The sequence below is a fragment of the Catharus ustulatus genome, chromosome 1 (assembly GCF_009819885.2).
Source record: "Catharus ustulatus isolate bCatUst1 chromosome 1, bCatUst1.pri.v2, whole genome shotgun sequence".
Taxonomy (NCBI): Eukaryota; Metazoa; Chordata; class Aves; order Passeriformes; family Turdidae; genus Catharus; species Catharus ustulatus.
In genome coordinates this window covers 82276928-82300875 of record NC_046221.1, presented here as the reverse complement: position 1 = coordinate 82300875, position 23948 = coordinate 82276928, and the positions used below count along the sequence as shown (strand labels likewise).

At 39.6% G+C, this 23948-nt stretch overlaps 1 long non-coding RNA gene across 1 annotated transcript in view; it reads right to left on the bottom strand.

The window, feature by feature from the left end:
• Window positions 1–2045: 2045 nt before the first annotated feature.
• LOC117008812 overlaps window positions 2046–23948 on the bottom strand; it is a 111198-nt gene continuing 89295 nt past the window's right edge. Inside the window, exons 2-3 of the long non-coding RNA XR_004420362.1 lie at window positions 3478–3568; window positions 2046–2671 (exon numbers count right to left, since the gene is read on the bottom strand). This is a non-coding gene — a long non-coding RNA (uncharacterized LOC117008812). The remainder of the gene's footprint in view (window positions 2672–3477; window positions 3569–23948) is intronic.

The following is a 23948-nucleotide window of genomic DNA, read 5'->3' as shown; positions in this document are numbered from 1 at the left end:
TCATCTCCATCTCTCTTCTAAGCTCAGGGCTGCCTTCATGTCTCTTCTTGCACAGGAAACTTGCAGTTATTCAAACTGGAAAAGCTGGCATTGTACAGCATTTGTAACAAGCACAAAGCATGGATGAGAGACGTCTATCCGCTTCCACGTGGGCAGAAAGGACAATGGAAGATGAAGAGCAAATAGTTCTTTCTCACCGTATTCTACCAAGCAGAATTGTGGCCTTCATTTCTGATAGATGGAAATTAAAGACTAAAATGATAGTTGTTAAAATCTGAGAGAATACATGACTAAAGGACTTATACTTAATGAAATGTGGGCTGAAAATGAGAACTATCAGTAGTTTAGCTGAGGAATGATGTCAGTGGAAGAATAGAAGCATGAAACTGGGTGGGCAGTGGTGAGAATACAGGAAAGAGACACACCCTAAAGGGAAATAATTAATGAACAACTTTTTGGCTACAATTTTGGCTAAATCTATTTTATTTTCTCCAGCTATTTTAAGGATCCCATATAGTTGGAGTACGACTTATGCAGAAACAGTTTCAATATTTTCCTTGAGATTTTGCAAGTGATTTTGAAAACTTCCAAAAATTAGATAGACTAGAATATCAGGTTCTAGATACAGACAGGATTTCCAAGTTTCTGGTGTTTGGTTTTTTAAGCCCCCAAGATTTTTATAGGTTTTGGGTCAGGTCTTCAAGATGGTCTACTACCATGTTCAATCTTTTTTGAAAATCTGTCCATAAACCAATGTGGAAGAAGAGACTGGGAAGCGGGGAAGGTCCAGATCTACACACAACATCAAATGCATGTTGTTAATTTTCTTTGTCGATATGACACTTGAGAAGTTTCTGACTTCTGGATCACTCCAGAATAGCTTTTGGCCCACAACAGTAAAATAGTAGAGAAGTCACTCTGTAGGAAGTTATAAACCTTTCTGTAATACATTATACACAGATGTATCTCCCACTCAATTTCTTTCATTTACTGGCTGTTATGTAGGACAAATGTTTCTTGTGCAAAAGATAATTTTAAAACCAAAAGGAGAATTGTTTACTTACAATGGTCTGCAAAAGCACAGGAAGGGCTCATTGTTTTTAGGAAGAGGTAGCAGCAAATAAAGATGTCACAGATATAAAAATAAACCTATGCAAGACTGGATACCAAGTAAATAGCCAGAATAAACTCTTTCTTAGGCATTCATAGTCAAATTATGCCATGTATGTTAGTCCCCTTTTCCTCACTTGGAATCAAAGCAAAATTCAAAATGTCAAAGTAGAATTACTTTTGAGGGCCTAATTCAAGGCCACCCTATGACAACGGATCTGTTTTTGTGCTTCTAGCATAGATGCTTATGCTATCTTATTTCTACAACCCAGTACTACTTTCTTCTTGGACACCTAATATAAAGCAAAGAGAGTTGAGTAACTTCTGTAACACCAAAATCCCCAAATGTGTGATTGGTCAGAAGAGTATAAATACAACCAGCTGTGCACATCACATACATTTTCTGTGCCTGATTCAGTGAGGGAAATCCCAGCAAACTTGCTGGAGTTCTGCGTGGGTGGGTTCTGCACAATCTCATTGGGCCTTATCTGAAGTCAAGGTTTGCTAGTGGTAAAATTAGGTAAGAATAGTGACACATAGATATAGGGCAGTACAGAGAAACAAGATGTGAAAATGCAGTTAATTCCTCTTATGAGGCTGTTCTGGCAGAATGCAACCATGCAGACAAAACCTGCTTGTAAGGCATCTAAAGCCATGATTTTCAACTTTCTTTGGTGAGCAGTAAAAATCCTGATATGGAGTGGAGCCCTATATCATAAGGTGATTAACTTTTCCTAGTAATCTTTAGGCTCCTGCAGACCAGGGATAATGCTTCAGATTACAGAGGAAAGAAATTTTTTAAGCAGAGACATTTATTTTCTGTATTTTTGCAACCTACTCCACAGAGCATCAATTCACTGGCCCTTCCCATATGGTCACTCACAAGATAAAAACAAGCCTTCCTGAAATAAAGCAGGGGCAATTTGCACAATAGCAATTTTTTCTAAATTTTTATTTTCCTCAGAGAATTGTCTTGTCTTTGCAAGAGAATAACAGAGAGATGTGTAAGTCAAGTAGATCTTGTACATTCTCATGAAATTCTCTTCTCCTGCCTCACCTTACGGACAAAATTGCCCATTGGCCTCACAGTGGGTTTGTGTCATGCCATTTCTTTAGAAACTTTAAGAATGTGGATGCCACAGGAGAGAAGCAGAAGCAGATCCTGAAAAGTGGATTTCTCTGCAGATTGCTGCTGTTGGATGAAGTATTGAGGGTGCAAGAACCACAGCATTGTAGTTGTCAGCTCAGTTTTCTCAGGGGTTAAAATCTCCGTCTTGTAGCATGGCAGGGTAAATCCTCAATAACCTGGGCAGTCTTCTAAGGTAGCCCCTTGTGAGAGTAGTTGATGGCTTCAATGTACAACAGTCTTTGTAGTACATCTGGACCTGCTCTGGCCCCTCTGTGGTCATGAAATTCTCTGTTGGATCATCTAGGTATCTTCTGAAAGCCTTTTAATGGATTTCATATAGGAAAGACAATGTGGAGGTATTTATTTAATGAAGCAGCCATGTTCCATTAGGGTTTTTTTTCTGTGTGGTAGATTGTTCTCACATGAAAAAACCTGAAAATATTAAAAGATAATTGGTAATTTCACATGTTCCTCAAATAGCCTAGCCAGAAATTCACTAGAATTTTTTACAGAATTTCTGGGGCTGGGAGAATACCCAAATATTTATTCCATTTTGAAATGCATGAAAAATAATTAACTGAACTATAAAGAAAATATACATCTCATTTAAATGACGCATCTTTTATCTATACCACTGTTTTCAGTTTTATATATATGCTTGGTGAGAGATGAAACTGCAATGTACTGTCACAAAAGGCTTATAGAATACCATATTTTTGTATTTGTACAGATTTGTCATAAAGCCAGCAGGTTCAGGCACAGCTGCTGATGGGGAGAGGCAAGGCAGAGCAAGGGAGGGAAGGAATTGTGGTGGTTGAAGCTGGGGAAGGAGGAAGGATTGTGACAGTCTGGAAAGGCAAGGGCAAGTGAGAAGGCAGTGACAGAGGCTTTAGTAGGAGAAGGAAGGAGATGGAGGAGGACTGAGAAAGGGGTGTAATAATTTGTGAGGGATGTCAGGAAATGAAGCAAGAACAGATGGGAGAATGCAAATGAGAGAGAGAAGACAGCAGCACCTCTCAGGCTCAGCTGCAAAGAGGTTGAAAGTGACACCTATGTTTAATATAATCCTCTGTTTGACTCTGGCTTTGAGAGCAGGGATATCTGGAATGTGGGTTATGGAATGATTTGGAGAGTGTCTTTCTACGTGGCAATTACCATCTCTTGTGTAGCAGCTGGTTTGAGCCCTGCAGCCCAGACAGAATGAGCTATGCAAATAGATGAGAAATGAAGGAACTTACTCCTCCTCTCTATCTGTCTCACACCCTCTCTGGATCATCTTGCTGAAGTACTGGCATCCTGTTGGGGGCTTCAGCATCTTGCCAAGAATACCTAGGAAGCAGAAGGGCATTGGAATCATAAATCTGAAAGTCTTGCAAAGCAAATCCTGTGGTGATATATATAAAAATCTATATTCCACAGAGAGCTCTATAAACTAAAATCCACCATTTTGTTTCCTGCTAGAGAAAGTACAAATGGCTTAAAAAATTCTGGAGAAAGGACATAGTTATTTATAAAGTTCTGTGAGATTAAGGCCTAGTGAATCCTATTGACTTCACCACCATCTCTTTCCACTGTATCTTTTTCATAGGTAGTTTTTGTATCGATTGGAGCCACAGTAAAGTGTGTATACAGTTACCTTTTTTAGAATGTTGTTATAGTTTAATTCTTGTAGTGGAAAACTTACAGATCACTGAGGCTGATTTCAGTACAGTCAAAACTGTCTTTCTGTGCAAAGAGCTGGGCACTTTGTTATCTTTCACTAAAAGGTTGTAGTTCTTTGGCACTGGTGTCAAAATTTGCATGAAGTATAGTGTCTTAAAATACTCAATATGCCTGTTCCTCAAATTACTGTAAAAGAAATACTGTGCTTGCTCAAAGTGATTATGCAAAAGTGAATCTTGCCCTGTTTTGAACTTTGAGTCAAAAGACATAAATATTTTGAAAGGAGCTATTGGCTTACAAATGTGACTCCAGCTGAGACTTTAAACATCAAAGAGACGTGTTGATGGAAATCAGTAAGAATTTATAAAGCCATATGACTTGGAACATATCAGCCAGAGATGAAAAAGAGACTGAAGTCCTGTGATCGTTATTTTTCCATAGTAGGTTGCATTTTCCTGGGGATGTTCAATTGCTATTAATGCCAAAACAATACCATAAATGCTCAGCTTCATATCTGTATAATATCAAATTATGCTCAGGCAGACGTGACTCATCGACAATTTCTTTCCTTATTATATAAGGTTCAGAAAAGACCATTCATCCCATTTCACTCTTCACCAGAATTTCTGAGGTGCTGCAGTTACTAGGCATTGGAATAACCCTTGTTGGGACAGCAAGGTTGGGCAAAATAGATCAGGATGGGATACCTGCATGTAAATAAGCACACTATGTTAGAAGTGTTGGAGAAAGTTTAGTACATTCTTTCTCTTGCTGAGGAGAAGCAGGGGAAGAAATGCAGTGTGCAAGGAGCAGTTTCATGGGGAGACAAAATTCGGCCTTTCACTGGATTGAAGTAGCAGCAGCCACTGTGTCCCCTTTCTGGGGAAAGAACGTCTCACACTGTCATTATTTTATGTTCTGTATGTGCTTAAAAAAGATTTAAGATTTTTTTTTGTTTAGAGTGGAAAATCTCTACCCCATGTTTGTTCTACATGATTTATGAAAATTTTACCTTTTACTGACAAAAAAGCAAATGTAGAAAAACTGTACATCATATTCTGATTGCATTTATTGGTGACTGCATGAAAGGAGAGGCAGCAGAAAAAGAAACTCCTTTTTCCTACCACATAATGTTTGTTCCACCTGTAATTGAGCTTGGCAGTCAGTGGTTCTATAACATATTTTTAGGCTTTTAAGGTCAATCATTCCTCACATTAATTGACAAAAGAGCTTCCTTTTTTCCAGGATAAAAGGATTGTATCCTTTTATCTTTTGCCTTAAAAATTGCCAGGCCTGGCCCTTTTATTGGGCATGGCTGATTCTGCAATGCAGCCATTCCAGTGGTGTCAGCATCAGCCTTCTCAAATCACAGAAATGCATCACGTTAGGAAACCTATGGTGGGCCTCAATCTGATTTCTTCACTGAGGAAATCTGTAAGTAACCAAGCTGGTTAATGTGCCCACGTGCCACTGTAGTATTTTCTGTTCAATTTCTTGTTAACTCCATCTTTTCTTTCAGAAGTAGAGGCAGGCATCTATACAGTCTTCTTCACTAGCCTTGACCTGAATTTTCAAGAAAGGGCAAACAAACAGAATGTTTTTCAAATATTAAAAGTGATCATTAGCTTTTTAACCTAACAAAAAGCTCCCAAAATCTACCTCTAGTATTTCAGGGAGAAAAAAAATTTCGAAGCCTATACTTGTAAATAAAAGAATACATATGTAAATTAGTATTCAAGAAAACATAGGGGTTTTTTTTCACTTACATTTCATATGTTTTGAAATGAAAATATTTCAGCTTCTTGACAGACTTTCTTCCAGCTGTCAGAAAAAGCTCCTAATTTAGGTCAAATGTGTAGATTGCCCAAATGTTCATCTCACGTTGTCAACCTCCTTCTTCGGTTCTGAAGGTAGAGTGAAAACGCACCCTCATTTTCTAAATCTTTTTATATAATTTGGAAACCTAGTGCATCCCAGTGGATTATTGCAAGGAAACCATTTGGATCACATAGTGAAATTACAAGGGAACAGAAAGCTATACTCTACCTACTCCTATATAGGAATGATGAAACTGTAGGCATACTGAGTGAATGCCTTAGCATTCACTGCTAATCCAAAGAGTTAATTGGCAAAAAATCTACTACTCAAATTAGACTTCAAAATTATTTACATTGTCTGGCTCTGATATTAACCATGGTTACTGATAAGATAAATTGGCGTAATATTCTTCATGATTATATTTGTTGATTGTGGCTTGAATGAACCTGAGAGGGGTTATCCAGTGTGCTTCAGCTTCTGAGTTGTGCTGAAAGCTAAACCCTGAAAGTCTAAAAGGCAGACCTAGTACAAGAGATCTGCCTCCATTTTAGATCTTATTTCTATTACTTCCCCTTTAACTCTTTTCCATATTTAGATTTTGCCTCAGCATGCCAGCAGCTATATATTGGACAAGGATACAGAGTCAGAAAGATACAGTAATTTCACGAATACAAGCCGCACCAATTTGACCAAAATTTTGGTGGAAACCCGGAAGTGCGGCTAATATTCCGGGGCGGCTAATCTATTAACAAAATTCTAAAAGCTGCCAACACGGAAGTGAGAGCCCGCGGCAGCCCCAAGCCAAGCTGGAGCCCGGCCGGCCCCGGCAGAGGTGGGAAAGCCTGGCAGAGGCGGGACCAGCAGTGTCGGGGGCGGGCGGCAGAGCCTGAGCCAGCAGGGCGGGGCAGGGAGGGCGGCAGAGCCTGAGCCAGCATGGCGGGGGAGCCCGGGAGAACTGGGGCTAGCAGTGCAGGGGAGCATGGCAGAAGCAGGAAGGCCGGCGGGTGGGGCTGCCTGGCAGCGGGGGAAGCCCAGCAGAATTGGGGCCAGCAGCGTGGGGGAGCCCGGCGGTGCGGGGGCCTGCAGTGCCGGCCAGGGCGAGGAAACGCGGCGGCGGTGCAGACGGGAGGGGGCGGCCGGCGAGCCTGGTGGCGGCGGCGGCAGCCCTGCCGGCGGGGCGAGCGAAAGCGCCGCTCGCAAGCGCCGCCGCGCGCGGCTCGCCGAAGCGCCGCCGCTCGCCGAATCGCCGCCGCTCGCGGCTCGCGAAAGCGCCGCCGCTCGCGGCTCGCCGAAGCGCCGCGGGGCCGGGCGGGCGCGGCGCTCGCGAGGCGCGGCGCAGGGCGAGCGAAAGCGGCAGCGGGGCGGGCGGCGAGCCCGGCGGCGGCAGCCCTGCCAGCCGGGCGAGCGAACGCGGCAGCGGGGCGGTGCTGACGGGAGAGGGGGGCCAGCGAGCCCGGCGGCGGCGGCGGCAGCACCACCCGGCCAGCCCCGCCGAGCCGTGGCGCTGAGCTGGGCCACCCGGCCCCGTCGGCAACCATGAGCGGGCCGAGCCTTCCTGGCCCCGCCCCGAGCCAGTAAAGCCCGCTATGCCGCGATCCTGTTACTAATTGGCCAATTTGTGAAAGCTGCGCACGGATTCTCGCGACGAACGAAAGTGCGGCTAATATTCGGGGTGCGGCTTATCTATTGACAAAGACAGCAACATTGTCGAGGCACCGGGGGTGCGGCTTATAATCCGTGCGGCTTGTATTCGTGAAACTACTGTACTTTGAGCACAGCACTCCCACGCCAGCACTCCACAAGAATGTCTCTGGATGAGGTTTCTTTGCAGCAAACATAGTCTGATCTTGTAGAAATGGTTGTTTCTGTGCTTCTTGTATATTACTGAAGGCAGCACCAGAGCCACCACAGTCATGTGATACATATTCACTTTATAATTACAAATTTGTCTTTCCCTCACCTTGCAGTAAGGCTTCATTTTTCTGGTCATGGGAAAAGAAAAGTTCCTTATGAGAGATGATGCTATGATTTCTGAAGCTAGTTTTTTTCCTGGCATCCAACAAATTCTGCATGCAAAAGAATTCAGATTTGGAAAAGTTAGCCAGAAAAGTTTTAAAATAGTGTTTTGTAAGCATAGATTAAAAGGAACCCAGGAAATTAATGAATCTGCTGCACTCCCTGTCTCTCTGACACCTGAGAGACTTCACACTGTGTGCTTCCTTCTAATATTATTTATATTCCTTTAAAAATAGTTCTCCTATTTGCATTAATTCCTGCCTTTGGCAGTTATTTAATTTTCTTTAGTCTTCATTACTTTCAGTGAAAATGGAAGAAAGAGTATTTGTTAATGCTTCTTCCTCCTTCTTTGTTCTAATATTTTGGTCAGCCCTTTTCATCTGGGAACTGAAAGATAAAAAGATTACATAATTTTAATCTGGGAGTGTTCTCCATCTGACAATTTTTTACTCTGAATATTTTTCTTCCTGTGCCTTGTGTTTTAGTTATCATATTACACTTTTGCTCTTTTAGCTAATGTTTGCAGTTTGTTATTCATTTTTACCAGCACTGCTAGGACTCAGGTTTTTATTTTTACAGGTGGAAAGAATAACTTTCAGGAGAAAAAGTCTTATTCAAAGTGCTTGTTAGTTTTTCTCTCTTTTTCCCTCTTTCTCACATAATTTTGTTTGATTGGAGAATTGATTTTTAGCCCTCTGTCTGAGAATTCCTTGCTTTCTTTCCTCTACCTTGACATTTACACAGATCTGAAACTGAGTTTTGGCTATTGCTCAAGCTATTCCCTGTGATTTCCTTCCTGTCTCTGTTTCTTGCTTTTGTTTTGTAAAAGGAAACCTTAGTTGGTGTGTGTACAAACACCTCTCTTTCTGTAATCTTTGGAAATGCCCATTCCCATTTCTTTAGCTAAGATGTCCTGTAGTACGTGCCTAATGGAGAGTACCACCTCATTTTCATCCAACACCTTTAGTATTTTCTTTTATTGCTGTAAGCTTGGGTATGGAGGTTTTAAAATAAAATCCCAGTGCACTATTTCTTAGGCTGCATTGTGCTCAGTTTTTGTCTTGTTCCCTCTATGTCACAGTCTGTGAGAAGCCATCTACTAAAGACTATACCTGCTGAGTGTAGTTAAAATGCTAACTCAAGTCACCTAGCTACAGCTTCAAAACTGGGATCATACAGAGTTCCCAACCCTTTTGTTTAAGGAAACAATTCTACCTTATTTTCTCTTTGCTATATATGCTGAACCTCCTAGCCATGGGAATTTGGATTCCCCCTAAAGAATATGCTAGTTGGTTCCCTTATCCTTCATTGGTGTTTTCTCTATTTACATGCAAGGACAATGCAAACGTCCAGTGGTTTGTTTTATGCTGGGTTAAAAAGAAAAGGAAGAAGAGAACATAATCATGTTTCTCTGAATTAGAATAATATCCTCCCCAGCTATCCCCGGTAGGAAATACTTTCGTAGTTCCCTATTTCAAGTCTTCTGTTAACCCTTTAATTTGACTGTGCATTTTTTCATCTGTACAGTATTTTTTCCTTCCATTCACCAGTTCTTAACTTTAACAAATGGATTTCTTTTGTCCTGCAGTATTTTTCCCCTTTCACCTCAGTGACCTGTACCAACTCTGGTTCTCTCAATTTTACACCTCCTTTATACAAAATTAATGCATTTCAAGTAAAGTTACTTCATCTTCTGGTCTGGCTCTATCCACCTGTTTAAAGTCTTTTATGTGAGACAGCACCTGGTGGCCTCAAACCCAGCCAAGTAATCTGTGTGATGAGGGTCAGTGGGGAGAGGCTCCTACTTTTTCTTGCCTCATTAGCACAGCACAGTGAAGAGAGGTCATGTCATATCCTGGTTGAATTTTAATGCTGTTAAAAAATTAAACTCAGGATACACCTAAGAATCCAGCTAGCTAGCAGTTACTGGTGAAATGGTGATTTTCCATCCAATTTGAGTCGGCTCTCCTGCTCAGGTCTTCATACTGAAGGCAGTTTAGCTCCACAAAGAACTGAAACAAACTTTGTTTCCGTCAACAGAGAATGAGCTCTGGTGAAAGGTAAGTTCTAGCTAACATAATTTCCTTTTGCATCTAATTTAGCTGCTGAGAGGACCTGTCTCTGCACAACAGTTCTCTGCTGTTTGCTGTTTTCTAAATACAGTGCTGTTTATTTTTGTTTCAATTAATAGCGTAGCACTGCCATTACAGTGCATTTACATTCCCAAATACTGGTTTATAAACTGTGTTGAACTGTTGTCACTTAATATTTCACTGCTCATTAAATCTGAAACATGCTTACACATGTGTAAGCGTGTTTCCAATGCCTCCAAATAGATTCATGGGTTTATTTGTGTACTGAGGGTAAGACACAGTGTGGTAGGCTGAAAATGTAGGTCTTTGTAAGTACAGCAATGATTTATGAGTTCTCACACATGGGAATGTAAGAAGTGAAAGGATTTGAGTTTTACTCTTGCAACAAAATGTCCTTTTGTGTTCAGTTGTTTGTTTCCTTGTAATAACCCCATAGTAGGCATGTCAAGCATCTTGTGAAAATGCCTCAAAATACAGACACGGTTTGGTTTCTCTCTTGTGGTGTGTGTCTGCATGCTCCATTGATTCTTCAGAGTTGAAAGTGCTGTTTTAATTATGGTTTGGTTCAGGTCACAAGTGACTTGAGAGACATCCATTTAGACCTCTTGTCCTTGGTAATGAAAACATCACTATAGGCATTAGCAAATGGTAATAACTTTAAATCCTCCTCTGTTCAAGCTACATAAATTTTTGCACTTATTCCTAGTATTTTTGGTAGCTCAGTGGTAATAATGTGATTGCTGACAATTTATTGACCAGACAGAGCAAGATAACAAGTTTCTAAGATAAACACATCCAACCCCAACCTTTCTATGATTCCTGAGTATCATTGCCGCTTATTGGCATTTCAAGCACCAGTGGACCACAAATGTAATTACTGGTGGTGTGTGGACCACAGTTTTAGTAAGAAGGAAGGTGGAAGGATGAATGGAGAAAGGATCAGGAATTCAGTCCTTGATTTTTGCAGTTTTTTACAGCTGGGTATCTGTTTAGTTGTGATCTTCCTCGGCTTGGCATTTTTACTTAAGTACAAGGAAAAGAATAAAAAGGACTGCTCTATAATTACATTGGAATGAGTGAAGAGAAATGTAAATTTTTTCTGGTAAAGAGTATTTTAATAATCTTACTTTTTAATTTTAAAAAACTTCAGGAATTTCATTACAAAGTGTTTTAAATGACAATAAAAGGGAAATGGCTCTACTCAGAGTATTCTGCTGTGAAAGTAGGGACAAAATATTTTCAAGAACTTTCTTTCCAACCACAAACTCCTGTTCACTCTTTTTCTTGGATCTCTGCATGTCAAGCATGTGACTTTGTAGCTGAGCATCAATGTGCAGCTACACTGTTTTTGAACAATTTATTTGACTTCAGGCTATAGTACTCATAAGCCAAGACTTGCCAGCTCTGCCTAGTTGGGAACTCTGATTTCAAATTCAAAGGTCCTGTGTACATACAAACATCCCCCAGCTTGGAAAATACATGCACTAGTATAGCTGACTTTGTGCAAGTTTGCTCAATGGTTTTATGTGCAATTGAACCTCAGCAGTGGTCTTGAATTTTGGTGTCAAACATATTTGTACCACAGTAACTTGTCGGAATACTTGGTGGAAAAAATCAGTGCTCACTTGCTTTATTGAGAATAAATCTGTATGTTCTTTCACATTGCAGTATAATTTGTTTGGATTTAAATAGCAACATTTTTTTCTTGATGTTAAGATAAATTATGTGCTCTTTGATAAAACAGTTACACTGGAGATATGTGCTCTTTTCTCATACCAAGAATTTTCATGTGATTTTGTTTATGTTTAGTATTGCGCTGTATGGACATAAACACAGTGTTCCAATTTAGTCTAAACAATTGGGGCCTTCATTTATGAAGAACTGTGAGAAAGTCAGACAAGAGAGGTTCAAGGGAAAGTGCATAAAATCAGCCCTGGAATCTCACAGCATATCTAAACTCGTCAGTAATTAAATTCAGAAACTGCTGGAATCCTTTAGAAGTTGAGTAGCTGGGGGAATATTTAATTTTTCTCCCTTAGTGGATTGATTACTATGGTATTTCTGTTACATGTGAAGAAATCAGCCCCTATGTGATCCAGCCAAAATGCTCCAAGGCTTCTTTGGAAACAAACTTTTAGTCTTGTTAATATGTGGTTTAAAAGATAGTGAGAGAGAGAGAGACTATATGAGGGCATGATGTTCAGGTTTTGGCATTGTGAAGGGAAAATCAGGTATCTGAATTTCTCCTTGCAGGGCAATGGCAAGGAAACCTTAGTTGCTAAACACTTCAGTTACGCTCACAAGAGGTTTAGCCTATCTTTCTCATTTGGACTCGAGGTAGAATGAAGGAAAGAGCCAAATATCACTTAGCAAGAGAAGACAAAAGTCAAAAACAGAAAGTTGCTACCACAGGTGAACTCTCATCTAAATGTAACTGGAAAGCAACTTGTGTTCCTCATCTGAGCTAGCAGCAGCAGTTTTTCCTGAGCCCAGACACGTCTTACTTCTGATCTGTAGTAATGCCTGAAGGAGAGCGAGGTTTACAAATACAAACCTTTGTTTTTCCTTTTGTGTAATTTACCATAATTACATACATAACTCCATTTCAGAAAGCTTTACCTGAAATCTCTTTATGGTTTTGATAGGATTCTAGTGGAATTAATTCTGGTGATACAAGGTATTAAAATAAAGCCTATTCTGAACTTTGTCTTTTTCTCTTATTCTCTTCCTAATTGTCACTCTTCTTCTTCTCTTTCTTGAACACAAAATAAATTTTTTAGGGAAACGGAAACTATTTGTTCATGTCTATTTTTAACTTCTAATTTTTATCATATATGCAGATCTGACTTCACAGAATTAATACTTTATCTTGTCTGTAAAGGAAAATTCTTCTTGAACTCTAGACTCCCTGGCTGAATGCCGGCAACATGTTTTATGAAGGTATGAAAAATACTAATGATAACAGACAATGAAACAAATGAGCAAAAGTGATGGGGAAAGCAAGAAATGTGAAATATCAGCATTAAAATATATGTGCACAAAGCAGGTATTTTGCATAAAAGCCCTTTTTTTTAAAAAAATTTTGGCACTATTTTGTGGGATTCCTAGTTTGAAAACGAGAGGTTTTGGGAGACAGTATCGAAAGCCTTCTACTATTTCCATCATACTATGGATGATAGAACTATACAAATTTCAGACTGTAAAATTTTAAGAGCTAAAGCCAAAAGTCCTCGCAATTGTAATTGTTGCAGCTCTTAGAGCTTTCTTGCTTATCGGTCAATGTTTAATGTTCTACTTTTAAAACCTTGGTTCCTGGATTCAGCTGACTAAATGAGTTAAGATCCCATGATCTTAGCAAAAAAGAAAATTCAAATCTGCATAAGCATAGAAAAAATAAAATAAATGGACTCCACAGGTATGCAAATCAGAAGGAAGGATCCAACGTTTTGAGAATTGTAGTATTTTAAAATGTAATGTATTATTTTATTTAGTGGAATATGCACTGCCATGAACCAAACAAATAAGAAAATGTCAGCTGAGGGTTTTTTCTTCTTTCCCTCTTTTTCTTCTTGGCTTTCAATGTACTTTTACACTTGTGTTCAGAGCCAGAGCTTTGCAATTTTGCTACCCTACTAGAGCAGGCAGTTCCAGTTATTTCTCACAGTGCTGGAGGAAGTAATGCACAGGAATGAGGAACATTATTCTAAAAGCATTGCAAAGAAAAAGAGAACAGACTGTATTTAGCCTTCTTTCCACTTTTCCTCCATACTAACTTTGGACACAAGTCTTCTACCATAAAGGGCTTTATATATTTTAGCTGCCAATTCCAAAAGGAAATGCTGTATTATGCAATGAATGGAATTTCACAGTAGATACCTTTACATAAATGAAGCTCTTCTGAATTGTGACACTATGCCAGCAGTTACTTTTTCTCTCAAAGATGAAAGTTTCCTGACTGTTCAGATTCCTCACATTTTGTTGTTGAGTTCTTCTGATCCAGGGTAGATATTAACAGGTGATAGTGATCAAACTTCTGCACTGCTGCTCTGCGTTGGGGTACAGTAGGGGCCGTGGGCTATGGGCAGGGCACGGCAGGTACCCCCAGGCTGCAGGGGCTGTGCACCTGGCTGGCTGCAGATCCACCCTGCCCAGCAAACCAAGCAGAGAAGGGCTGGGACACCTGTGGGCCAGTGGTCACCAGGTGAAGCCATGGTGACAAGACAGGTCCTGGGGTGCAGTGTGCTGTCAGCCTGTGGGCCAGGAGCAGGAACTCTGACCAGTGGGATACATGGTCAGGTGCAGGCATGGCCATAACACAGCTGCAACACAGCTCAGGGAGAGGCGAAGGGCAACAGCACAGCTAAAAGCAGTTCCCGGGGGAGGAGAGTCAGAGTCTGCCGGAGCTGCTTCTAGTTTTCTTTACAGCAGCTTTCAAAGTCAGCAGCTGTGCTCTCTCTAAGCTGGTCCTGAGCCCAGCAGTCAAAGCCTCAGGAGTAGGGGATGAGCTTTAAACTCTGTCACTGCCTGCTTGCCTGGTGCCATAGAAACATTGTCCAGATCTAACAAAATACCTGTAGCAGGTCAGACCAAAGTTGTGTCTAGCTTCATTTGCTATATCCACTGATAGATATTTACTGCTAAGAATGTAAGGATAGGACAAGCATGTAGTGGTGTTTCTCCAGGGACTTGTGTGATCTTCCCTTGACCTCATAGAAAATTCTAATATTGCCAGAGTTCATTAATTTGTTCAACCTATTCTATCATAAATCCAATTTTCTAACATCCTTGCTTCAGTCCTAGAGTATTATATATCTCAAAATCCCTCTCCTCTCCTGTTGGTCTCCAAAGATATTTTTTTGGCTGGTGCTGGTCTCTGGAGAGACCTCTTAGACAAATCTGTTTATTATCAACTTCCAGGTTGTCTGACCAAGTGGCAAGGGGAAAGGCACTTTCCCCTCTTGAATATCCTGAAAAAGACATGAGCTAGATGTGGTTTCTGGACAGATAGTAATTCTTGAGAATTTCCCTTGTATGAACTTGACTAATATTCTCTGCAAGACAGGTAAACTCTGAGTCTACAAACTGTTCTGTCCAGGGATTCCAATAGTTAACAGCACCTAAGTGAAGCACTGTCTCCGTCTTGAAGTGTGCTCCTTCAGTGTTTTCAATGACATTTAGTACTTCAGTTAAAAGAAAATATGAATGGTTGATCTCTATGTTTCTTCATCCGGATGCCTATGGTTTTAGAGACCCTTATCTTAATTCCCCAGGATTCCCTCTGAGCCAGATGAGAGTCTTACTCTACTAAGTCATCACCACTATTGAAGCCCTTTCAGATTTCTAATTATCTTTTTCATGCATTTATTCTCGTTCTACTGTGTCCTTTTTAAAATGCACAGACAGAATTACAGAGCATAATATGTAGGGAACCTTGATTCCTTACAGTGGAATGATTTGTTCTCAATTTTGTTCTTAGTAATCAGCTCAGAGCCCATGATTTTGTATACAAATTTAGGATTTTTCTTGCCCTTGTACATTTATTTACATTCCTTTACATTTATCTCTACTGAACTAAAACTGTATTTTCATTATGCAGTGTGCAAAGCACCTCTGCACTCTTTCACCTCCATTCTTTCCTATTCCTACTCAAACCAGTTCATATCATCAGCAGATATTTTCAACTTGTTGCTCACATCCTTTCTGCTTGATCGTCGTTGTATGGAGCAGCGTCAACATAAGATTTTTCTGTCTTAATGATCTTGTTCTGTTCTATTTTTATTCTGTTTTGTGTTTCCTGACTTTTAATGAGGTATTCACCATGCAATGCCACAACTAATTAGTTTTCTGAAAATGTGCTGAAGGGACACTGTTAAACAGCACACCTCTAGAAAGCCAGGTATTTTACAGCAGGTGAATATACTTGCTGACCATGTGAAGAACTCCCATAAATTTTCTAAGCAGAACCATGTGAAAACTCCTGCTATTTCCCCCAAATATATAATATTTATCCACATATCTACTATTTCTGTTATTTACTATAATTTCTACTAATTTTCCCAGCATAGATATGGCTAGAGTTAGAAGTCTTCAGCTCCCTTGTGAAAATTCTTTTAAAATTGACATCCTGTTTTCTACCTCTCACTCCTCAGATGAAAAAACTATTAGAAGAGAGATTAAAAACTGTCATTTCCACCCCCCAGCAGTTTGCCTGAGTTTCTTTATCATTTTGGGGTTAATATCATCTTAATCCTGGTCATTCATAACTGTTTATTTTTTTATTTGCTCAGTTTAAGCTTCTCCTGTTGTCCCTTACTCAAGATATACCCTCTAACTTGCTTAAAAAAATGGTGATTTCTCCATTTGTTTCTCCAGTCATTTGAAATTTATTTGGGGAGAAATCTTGCCACATGGTAAAAACTGTCTACTTTCTAATTAGATCATGGAAAAAGTCTTTGAAAATTTTCTTCTAGATAATGGTCTGACACTAAATCAGAGAGTGGGTAAAATTGCAATACCAGTTTCTGCTTTATAGTCTTAAATTTTGCATTTAACTCTTCGTGGATCTTATACACAACATAAAACTTGCTGTTGCACTTTATACAATCAGGTAACATGACAGTTCAATAACCCTACTTTTGGCAACTATACTGGAAGACAATAAATTTTCATAACTAATACTCTTATCATGCCTAATACCTCATTACATCATAAGAAGAGCCTGTGATATTGTAGTTAGTCAATAACAGTTGTTGACACAAATGTACATTAGGAAGTTGTAGAATTGCTAACCAGAAAGGCAGCATTCTACCTCTAAAAATCCCTGGGAAAAGAGCATTATAAAAATGGTAATTTGCCTTAATTTTTTTCTCTAAATCAGTGAGTGGAATTCAGTCATTTTCTGTCTGGAACTTCAAAAAATTATTATTATTATTTTCCCCTTGGCTATCTCAGATCCTCCTGTGGTTGCACAAAAGATCTTTTAACAGGATCCACATCAGAATGGAAATGAAACCACCTTGTGCCTAAGTGTGCTGCTAAATAATGAAAATCGCTGCTCATTCTCTGTTGTCTAGAGATACCCAAACATACCCAGCTCGTGAAGCATCCCATAGAGGTTGATGTTTTCTGTACAGGCAGCAGGGACAGTCATTTCTGGCTCCATTTGTGCACAGCAGGAGGAATTTCTAATTTGCTGATTTTTTTGTTATGGCATAATGCACAACTAGTAACAAGCATACTGGGCTGGGGACTCCCAATCACAGCCATTAATTTCCCACCTTTTGTCCTCATTCTTTTTACTTTTTGATATCTTTTACTGAGGCCAAAATTTTTAAAATTTCCTACATTTTTGGAAACCACGCTTACAGTTGTTGTTTTCTACCATTTTTAATGACCTGGACTTAATTACAAAATCCAAAACAACCACCTCTATCAAAAGGTATGGACAGCAAAATCTTAATGGGTAAAATAGCAACAATCCAGCTGTGAGACTGGATGGATTTGGATCTGATTCTTCCAGCACCTTAAGTTCAATAATACCGAGTGTGTTCTGTTAATAGCTGCAGAAATTGCTGGGTTAGTTTGCTTTGAAGGGAGGCTGATGTCAGATTTTAAAACAGATGTAACAGCAGTCGCAGTGCTTCATTCCTCACATTCCTTGTCGTCATAGCCGTCTCCAACCTGGAGGGCTGGCAAGAATACTTAACTGCTGCTCTCATTAGAGCTGGCATGCAGCTGGCAGAGGAAGAGGAAAAAACTGAATTTCTGGTTTGCTTGCTTACTTTGTATCCTCCATCCTCCTGCAGTGTTCTCTCCTAATTTCTCCCTCAGACACATTTTTTTTGCTGTTTCTCTTCTTCATTGAGCTCTTCTATATTTATTGAGATTATCAAATGTTTGGTTATGTTCAGTGCTAACTATGCAAATATATGAAATGGAATATGACTATTTGACACTTGTAAAACTTCCCTGGAAAAGGGTGTCTGCAAGTTTGGACTACTGGTTGACAGTCTGGGTGGTGAAATGCATCGTACCCCATTAGAAGGTAATTGAATTTGCAAAATATATTTTGCAAGTCATATTTGCATTGCATTTAAAGCAATATTTGCAAAATTTATATACCGCAGAAGTAAGATAATTTAAGAAAAAAGAACAAAAAAGTATTTTGAGAACATAGTCTCTATTCAGTTTAGAATTTATCCCAGCACATATATGATATAGTAGATGTTTTAATTATTAATCAGTTGCTGTTTTGCTCCTCATGCCTCAATGCATGAGATGGTGAGGAAGTGGCCATATTTTTTTTCCTTTATCACTAGCCTTCATTGTTCAATGCCCTTTGTTTCTGTACATGCAGAGCTAAGCCTGTTCTGAGTAAACAATTATTAATTTCTGTGTGGGCTCTGCTGCTGATAATGACCTTACTGTGTACTTGACAAATATTATTTGAGTTACTGTCCCACAGCCTTTGGAAGGTCGAGGCATATGATTAATGCTTTTACAGGTAGAGTGTTAAGCCGCAGAACACCAAAAATCTTTTGTGTGCAATCTTTGCGACTGCTCTGAATGCAGCTAGAGTCGGTCAGAGAGTTTCATGGAGGTTGCAGAAACAGTTCCAGGAGAAGGAGGGGTCTGAGGGAGCTTGCTCAGTATCCTGCAGCATGGGAGGGACCTCTGCAGGTGCTGTTAAATGCCCTGCACATCCCCACCCCCAGCAGCATCAAGGCTTAGGCAGACAGAAGTAGGTAAGTATAAATACCCCACTGAGTGCAAAATCTTAAGTTGCTTTATGGCATGGAACTGGTCTCCAAACTAAAGATGTGCCCAATACCTCTCAGGACTGTGTACAGGGTAGACTGGCACAGAGCTGTTTGAGAGGCAGAATACAGAGTCAGAGAGAGAAAACTACAACAGCAACAACAGCAACAAAACCCCCAAGGGAAAACATAAAGGAAAAAAAGGCAGATGCACAGATGGCCAAGCACAGCCTTGGAGCAGTTCCCTGAGAGAGAGGTCCCCTCTGTGAAGAACTTTTTGGCTAAAAGGATTGGAGCTGTGAGCAGGGAGACGATCTCTAGCTCTTTGATTTTTCTGGTGTTGAAGGAAGCAGGATATTGCACATTCCTGTGCTGTATCTGGCCTGCATCAAAGACACCTGACCCCCAAACACACTTCCTTTTGAAGGGGCAGTTTTCAGACTCTTGGTATTGTTTTATTTGGTTGGACTGAGATGTTTAGGTTTGAAAAACTAACATGTTTTAGTCACTCAGTTATGCACAGAGAATACCTAACACTGCTCCATATTGGATTTTCTTAGACTCAACCAACACCCGAAACAGGTTTTGTGTGCAGTTGCACTGATGTTGCTTTCTAGATTTCTTTTTTTGTTTTTTTCACCCGAATTTCACTCATAGAGAAGCATGCTTGCCTGGCAAGGCTAGATCCTCCGGAGATCTATCACAGCTCCTTTCCCATTCACAGTAATAGAAAAAGACTGATTTTTTATTGGTGTGAACAGTCACCAGAGGTGGGAAATCTTCAGAATTTGCAGTTATTGGATTACTACGCAGGTCAGTCACGGCTCTGACTTTCCTCTTTTTTCTAAACTGTGAAGAAAACCTTTAGACAGCTGATTGGTCCATATGGGTCTGGAGGTGTATAGAATTTTCACTTATGGAATTAATTAAAAACTCACCCCATGTTTTTTGCCCTGTTCAAATACACTTGCATACCTCAATTTTCACTTCCTTTATGAGTTTTCATCCTTTTACCCATGAGGCTTGACTATATTGCTTCCCATTCCTCTTTCTTTCTGTCCCTGCAAAGCAGCCTTTGTTGTGCTCTCCTTGGATACCTTGTATGTGCAGTTTGTTTGATTATGGTATTCTTTTGAAGTTTGGTTTGGAACAGAGCGTGCACATGGTCCTTGAAGCTGTGTCAAGCAGGTAATCTGGTTTCTCATTGCCTGATGGTTAGGCAGTTTTACCATTCAAAATCACACCAGCTCTGAGTGTCTCAGGAATCCTTTGTATACCAGGAAAATACAAGTTCTTAAAGGCATGCCCAAGCACATTTGCTCAAATATGTGCTCTTTATCAAGTATGTGTACCCTTTATATCGTAGCCTTTTAGTGAGAGTTATTTACAAAAACAGAAAGCAGCTTCAGTTTATTTACTGGTGGAGTTCGGAATGATGTTGTTTCACTGCAGAAAATATCAGTGTAGTTGCATCTGATTGAGAAATGAAGCCTTTCACTCTGAAAAACTATTTCCCTATGTTTATTCCTAGAAATGAAGCTCTGGCTTAAGAGGAAAAACATCACTTTCAATCTTTAAAAGTTGAAATTGAGATTGATATAATCTTATCTTTGGCTGTTGGGTTATTTGGGCTTTTAGAGTTTGATCCATCTGTAAAATAAGTCCGAATGATTTTTATAGTCTCAGGTGGAAGCTTACATCTGTGTTGCTAAGGGGCCAAACTTCTTATTCCAATTTAGACTATCAATGAAAATTAAAAAGATGCAGAGATGTTAATTTTGAAATGTGACCCATTAGAAAAGATCAGATGTCCATTTGATGGAATGTTGTATTTAATGCTAACAAAAATTTCAGAAATATCTAAAACAGACTTCTTCAATCTACTCAAGTGAAACCTGAGGGTTTCAGGTGAGTTTTTTCCGAGTCTGTGAACAAAATCCAGTGGGGCATACCATTGCAATGTTTTTTTTCAAACAAGAGTGAAAATTCAACTTGAGAGACCTCAAAACAGATTTGTAAGACTGGAATTTATAATCTAGGACACTACATTACATGGATTCTGTTCCACTCCATATTGTAATGTATCATAGTCCCAACAAAATCAATAACACTACCTGACATCATTATTTCTTTCCTATATTCCATTCCCTATATTCAGGTTCTCAGCTATATTTGATTAGTTTTTTACACCAGATGGTGCTGAAGAGGACTTTCTTCTGCTTGAATCAGGAAGGTGAAAAAGGAAATTTCTATCAGAATTTAAAGGACCTCTATTTTCCATCCATAGCTATAGTTATTCACTGATTTGAAATTTGTTTAACTTTTTGGTGAAAGAGAGAACGCAAGTAAAAAGATTAATAATAATCTTAATAATCTTAATAATAATCTGATCCCAATTCAAGCAGTTTGATAAATTTATAGTATATCTGTCTATGGATGGCAATATCATGAATGAGAATAACTCACATTTTCTCCTTTAATTTGGACAATCATTTAAGTTATCAGACTGTAATTTTTTTCTACTACTACACACTCTTGAGTAAAAATGGTGTTAAATTTGCTTAATAAATAGATTTGTCATAAGCAATAAAAAGAGGAAATGTTTTAAAATGATTGTTTTTTCTTGTTTTCCTCAGCCTTGAGACTCTGATTATATGATTTCTTCCTACACTACAGCATAACCTTCCTTGTTCATTAAAATTTGAAGTTAGAGCAGTGCAAAATATTGATTTTTTTCTTTTCTTGTGAGTAGGATTCTTCATTTCAATGCAGCTTTAGGGAATTAAATATGGATTTGAAAGAGATGTCCAGCTGCTCATACCATTTGGCAGAAGCTGTCTGAACAGTGAAAGTGGGGGAGAAATGCAGTCATCTCGAGCTGTTCCAGCCTCTTGTTGACTAGACAACTCCATCCATTATGAATCCCCTGGGCCAGATCCTTGTTAAGGTAAATTGGCACTGTTTCCTTAGGCTCATTGCTTCTGTGCCGACTTACACCAGCTGGGCCCTAGATTATATTCTCATTAAGTGGACAAAAGTAGCCAAAGCATGTCTGCAGCACTCGGGATTGAAATACATGTCTGTAAGTAGTCTTGCTATAGCAGCAGCACTAATGTAATGGAGGCCCCCATAGCCTCTGTAGACACACTCTCAGGGGAAAAGCAATGAGGGTAATATATCCACAGCTGTGAACTGTTGTCCATTTGAGCGAGAGGGAAGTAGCTGTGCCAAATGAAGCAGAGGAACTCTGAGCTGTGCTGATGCATCCTGGACTGCTGCACAGCAGTCCCAGTGCCCAAACTATTGTGCTGGACACTCTTTCCTGACAATGCCCTCCCTTACCACTGGATCCAGACCTCAAACAGGGCAATTCCTCTTTTCCCACATGTCCATTGAAGAAATGGTGGAAAGGGGATAATGCTTTCCAAGGTATTACACCTCATGTGAAGTTTTGATGTGCCTCTCCCTTTTCTTCTCAAAACCAGCAAAAGCCAGAAGCACTGAACGGAAGTTGTACTATATATGTGGTCTGAGGAGTTCAGCATTGTGACTTGGATAACATTACCCCTAGAAGGGAGAAAGAGACATTTTTTATACCTGTGTCAAACAAAACACAGTGCTTTTTCATAAAAGATCTCAGATTTACTGCTCTTTTAATGGAGAGCGAAATAAATAGGTTGGCATCTAATCCATATTAAATGCTAATAAGTTCCTAGAAGTTCTAATGCCACCAAGGCTGGCTGTCAACTGAATGCAATCTATCTCCAAGAGTTATAAAGGTGCCTGCTTCTGCAAGATTTAAAGTAAACTCATTGTCTTCACAAGGCTTGCTTCTTCTGTGTCCTGTACATGGTCCATGTAGAGAGGAGTGTGCAGACATGAGTATTTTAGGGCCTTGACACCCCCTTCAACTAGAAAATAGTGATGTTTCTGGACTTGAATATCTGGAAAAAGAGTGGAATCAAGGGTATGATGTTGCTAACACATGCTGCATTTAGCTTGGGTAATGACAGTATATTCATGCACATATATGAAGGATTCTATTTAACAATAAACTGAAATGAATGAATGCTCTCTTAAAAAAATGGAAAGAAATATTTCATAAGTGGCACAAAAGCCTATTTACTGGGAGTTTAAAAGATTTTCATTGCTGGGGGAAAAAAAATTACACAGTATTTATAAATGTTGCCTGATTTTATTGGCTGACTGCTCAAAACACTACCAGCATGCTATGCTTTTTATTTGTTGAGTGACCATTTTCACTTTGTCTCTGCTGACTGTATTGGGCTTGGTTTCAAATCTCTCTTAATCCCGCAATGAACCTTTAATAAAGCTGGATTGACTTTAAATTGTTACTTTGAAACATTAATTAAAATAAAGCAGGAGGAACCAAAAGATCAAATGATCCATTGCGGTGGTGGTGGTGGTTTTTAAATCAAAGCCCTCTTCTCCACCCCTCTCCAGAAAAAAGTAAGCCTTTGAAGGCTGCAGCTGTGTGACTTCCAACATGGTTTTTAAACTGGTCTTAGGTTTTAATTACTTTTGCTGTTTTGGGTTGGCCTTTTCTATATTTTTGAAGTGTTTAGAACACTTCTTTTTACACTTCCTTTCAGAAAAGTAGAGGATAAAAAAGGCAAAATTGCTGTGAATAGTGTGACAGGGCATGGCAAGCCCACTCTGCTTGCTCTGTTCTATGTTCCAGAGAGCACAGTCTCTTGCAAAGGCTGGAAATGGCCCTGGAAAGTTCTCTGTTTTCTGAGCCAAATTGTAATAGCAAGCATATCCAGTGCTTCAGCTCTGGATTTTTAAATTTTTTTTTCCTTCCAATTTCTTAGTGACTGTCCAGCAGTCTCTTTGTTGCCTTTTCTACTACTAGGTAGCAGTGTGTTCTGCAGACAATGAAGCCTGTGTAGTAACCGCACTCCCTGTTCTGCTCCATTGTGCCTCGAGCCTGCAGAAAAGCTCATAGATAGAAGAAAGAAATGTGATTTGAACAGAAATGTTAGTCTCTCTCAGGGCTGATATTAATTACCTGGTATGGTTACACTTCAGGAACTAGTTCAGGGACACCTGATCCTTGTTGTCAAGGCTGCTATTTCATAAGTAAATGATCTCATCAGTTGTTCTCAAAGAAATTGATCTTTAGTCTTTGTGTTGTTTATCAATTCTTGCACTCCCTTAATATGTGTCGGGTTACAGCAGGAGTTTTCCTGCACCACCTAAAAACAAAAATACAATTAAGCTTGTGAGAAACCTACCAGCTGTGTTACAGGAAAACCTAATAATCAGTAGCTTAGGCCTTGCCTCAAATGTTTTCCACTTGCTTGAACTGAAGACTTGAAAATATTTGATAGCATTACTGAA